This window comes from Triticum urartu, chromosome 5 (assembly GCF_003073215.2).
Source record: "Triticum urartu cultivar G1812 chromosome 5, Tu2.1, whole genome shotgun sequence".
Classification (NCBI taxonomy): domain Eukaryota; kingdom Viridiplantae; phylum Streptophyta; class Magnoliopsida; order Poales; family Poaceae; genus Triticum; species Triticum urartu.
Genome location: NC_053026.1, coordinates 517,911,799 through 517,916,390, shown reverse-complemented (window position 1 = coordinate 517,916,390; position 4,592 = coordinate 517,911,799).

Below are 4,592 nucleotides of genomic sequence, written 5' to 3'. Positions count from 1 at the left end.
TCTCTTGCATCAATACTGCGCCAAGACCTTGGAGGGAGGCATCACAAAAGACCTCGTACGGCTTGGATTCATTAGGCGGAGTCAGAACTGGAGCAGTGATCAACTTCTCTTTCAAAGTGTTGAAAGCAATATTACACTCTGGAGACCAAACGTACTTGACGTGCTTCTGAAGAAGATTAGAGAGAGGCTTCGCGATCTTAGAAAAGTTCTCAACGAATCTTCGGCAATAGCTTGCGAGACAGAGAAAACTGCGGAGTTGCTTCACGTTCTGAGGAGGTTCCCAATTCACAATTGCAGATACCTTCTCGGGATTCACGGAAATGCCCTTGGCAGAGATGATATGACCAAGATAAAGAACCTCATCGAGCCAAAATTCACACTTGGAGAACTTGGCGTAGAACTGATGTTCCCTAAGCTTATCAAGAACCAAACGCAAGTGCTTGGCATGATCTTCCTTGTTCTTCGAGAAAACCAGAATGTCATCGAGATAGAGCAAAACGAAGTCATTGGTGTAGGCGTTGAATATGAAGTTCATCATGCGAGAGAACGTCGGAGGAGCGTTGGCGAGGCCAAAAGACATGACAGTGTATTCATATGAGCCAAAGCTTGTTCTGAATGCTGTCTTGGGAATATCTTCTTCACGAATGCGAATCTGGTGATAACCCATACGGAGATCAAGCTTGGAGAATACTTGAGCACCTTTGAGTTGTTCGAACAGCTCATTGATGTTGGGAAGTGGGTATTTGTTCTTGATGGTCTTCTTGTTCACCGGACGGTAATCAACACAAAGTCGGTCCGTTCCATCCTTCTTCTTCACAAAAAGAACACCACAACCCCACGGAGAAGTACTAGGCCGTATAAGACCCATTCTTTCTTGCTCATCGAGTTGCTTCTTCAGCTCCTTCAACTCTTCAGGTCCGAGCTTGTAAGGACGTTTGCACACAGGTTCCGTGCCAGGCTCAAGTTCAATAACGAATTCCACTGGCCGGTGCGGAGGCATTCCTGGGAGCTCTTCTGGAAAGACGTCTTGATATTTGCAAACGACTGGAATTTGAGAGATGGCATCCAATTCACCCTTCTCATTGAGAGAAAACAGACGGATAGTATTATCCCGAGCGACAAAGATAATTACATCCTCAGACGAATGAGTCAATTGAATCTGCCTGGCTGCACAATCAAGCTGAGCCTTGTGCTTAGAAAGCCAATCCATCCCGAGAATAAGATCAATATCCGAGTTACCAAGAACCATTGGAGAAGCCAGAAACTTGAAATCACCCATCATGATAGAAATATCCGGAATCTCGTGATTAGCAAGCAAACATTTACCCGGAGAGACGGCTGCTAACGGTTTATGCATAACTTGGGAAGTCAACTCATGCTTAGATGCAAAAGGTTTCGAGATGAAGCAATGCGATGCACCAGTGTCAAAAAGAACTTTTGCAGGAATATCATTAACAGGAAGGTTACCCATGATCACATCTGACGAGTCCTCTGCCTGAGCTGCATTCATCAAATTGACCTTGGCATGCTTGGGGTTATGCTTGACCACAGCTGTACTTGCCGATCTGACAGGAGGAGGAGAAGGAAGACGCCTCTGGTTGAAACACTTGTTGGCATAGTGACCCTTCTGTTGGCACTTGTTGCACGTGACCTCTGAAAGCGGACGGTGATACGGAGCACTCGATCTTGGAGCTTGAGACGAAGTCTTGTTCTGAAAGCCAGGGTTGGGTGGGTAGGAAGAACCACCGCCACCTTTGCTCCTCTACTGATACGGCTGACGGAACGGAGGAGGAGGAAGCCAAAACTTCTGCTGCTTGGCCACTTGAGTAGAGGAACAAGGAGTAACATCTCTGACTCGCTTCCTGGAAGCATCACACCTCAACTGAGCAGCCTCTTGCTTTAGTGCCATGTTGTAGAACTCATCGTATCTCAAGGGCTCGAAGAGGACAAGAGCGAGCTGAATATCTTCTCTGAGACCACCCCTGAACTGATATATCATGCTCTTCTCATCAGGCACGTCCTGCTTGGCAAAGCGGGCGAGCTTCTGGAACAACTTGTTGTAGTCATAGACAGACAAAGAGCCTTGCTTCAGATTGCGGAATTCCTCACGCTTGCTTTCAACCACGCTCTGCGGAATATGATGAGCTCGGAAATCTCGACGGAAATCATCCCAAGTGATAACACGTCCACCTCTGGAGTCCTTGTACTGCTGGAACCATTCTGCAGCTTGATCTTTGAGTTGGAAGGAAGCGAACTTGACAAAGTCCTCAGGCCTGACGTTACTGCACTCGAAATGCTTACACAGATCCACAAGCCAATCGTCAGCATCGGTTGTCTCAACACAATTGTTGAAAGTCTTTGGGCCATTAGCAAGGAACTGGTTGAGTGTAGCAAAGTGACTCTGATTGCTGCCTTGATTCCCTTGACTGCCTTGATTGCGCTCTTGAAGAATTTGCATGATCAGCTGAGTGTTTGCATTGGTTGCGGCCATCACAGCTTGCCATGCCTCTGGAGGAGGTGGAGGCGGTGGCGGATCTTCATTCTGGTTCTGACTGGTGCTCTTAGCGGGAGCCATCCTGAAGAGGTTGACCACCATTAGCACATTGACAGATAAATGAAGCTGAAACCAACGGAATGAAAATTGCAACATATAGTCTTCACATCCGAACAAAATGAACGAATGCATTCCTCCTGAAATGGTCACATATCCATAAATTGCGAAGCCACATAGAATTAAGGTAGAGAAATAAATCAACAAGGTACGGATCAAGAACGAATAATCAGTAAGAAATCCCAATCTCAAACCAATATCCGTGGAAGAAGAACTAGAGCTACTAGAATTCCCACCTATGAAACTCCCGAACCTTTCCGGTTATGCAATCAGGTGTTGGGGATACAGGGGAAGCATAATATCTCACCCAAACTAGCAAATCCTACATCCAGCTGTATCCATCCTTCAACACATAACCAAGAAAACTTCGGAAACCATCTACCTCAACCTTCGAAAAGCATCCGTTATACAAGTTATGGCGATACTCCCGAACTCCCGCCCCAGTACTGGGTGGCGTCGAGGTTATCTCACCAACGAACTACATAAAAGAGATTTTCGATGTCGGCGAACATATCTCAAGTATTCCAGAATTGCAACGATAAAATTATGATGACAACACCTCAGAGCTCAACTCCCCGGGACACTTCCACTAAACCCCTGACAGGAGGCACCAAGACAATGTTCTCATCATAAGCCATCGGAACAAATCCAAGATACTCGCGTGATCCTAAAAAATTTTTTAGTGAAATTTGAGAAGAGAAGAGTCAAAACTGTACGTCAGGATGCCTTACCAGAGCGATGAGGAGACTGGGAAGTAAAAAGAATTCCTAAACTCTCCGATATATAATTCCTAAAGACTCAAAACATTTTTCTAGACACAACTCGGCTGCTAAAAACGATCAAGCAATGGGGCTCCTAAGGTCGGGGAAGGCTCTGATTACCAACTTGTAACGCCCTCGATGCGGCTATAGCTCCCACGTGTCGAGGCACGACTTAGAGACATAACCGCATTGAAAGCAATGTCGCAAGTTAGGCAGTCATTACAACATCCCATGCAACATATAATTAAAAGGGGGAGAACATAGTTGGCTTACACTCGCCACGTCACATCAGAGTACATAAATAACATCCAACATACAAACACTCATGGCCCGACTACGGCGCCAAAATAGAAGAAAACCCAACATGCGACAAGGCCCTGAATCGAACCCCAACTAGGCACCATTACTGATCATCGGGAAAGGAAACATAATAACGCTGAGAGTCCTCGTCGAACTCCCACTTGAGCTCGTACTCGTCGCCTGGAGCGGAATCCCCTGGACCTGCATCTGGAGTTATAGTATCTGTGAGCCACAGGGACTCAGCAATCTCGCACCCTCGCGACCAAGACTATTTAAGCTTATAGGAAGGGGTGAGGCAAAAATATGTGGAGCTGCAGCAAGCGACTAGCATATATGGTGGCTAACTTATACGCAAAAGAGAGCGAGAAGAGGAGGCAAAGCGCGAGCGAGAATCTAGAAGAACAACCTGCGCAAGCATTACTCCAACACCGTGTCCACTTCCCGGACCCCGCCGAGAAGAGGCCATCACGGTAACACACCCAGTTGATTCATTTTAAATTAATTAAGGTTCAAGTTATCTACAACCGGACATTAACAAATTCCCATCTGCCCATAACCGCGGGCACGGCTTTCGAAAGTTCAATCCCTGCAGGGGAGTCCCAACTTAGCCCATGACAAGCTCTCACGGTCAACGAAGGAATAGACCTCCTCCCAAGACGTTCCGATCAGACTCGGTATCTCGGTAACTCAAGACACTTCGACAGGTTAAAACAAGACCAGCAACACCGCCCGAATGTGCCGACAAATCCCGATAGGAGCTGCACATATCTCTTTCTCAGGGCACACTCAGATTGTCCAAACTTCCGGTAGGCCAGCCCAGAGTTGCCCCTGGTAGCCACCGGCGGCAGACGGTTTGGACCAACACTCAGAGGAGCACTGGCCCGGGGGGGTTAAAATAAGATGACCCTTGAGTCTGCAGA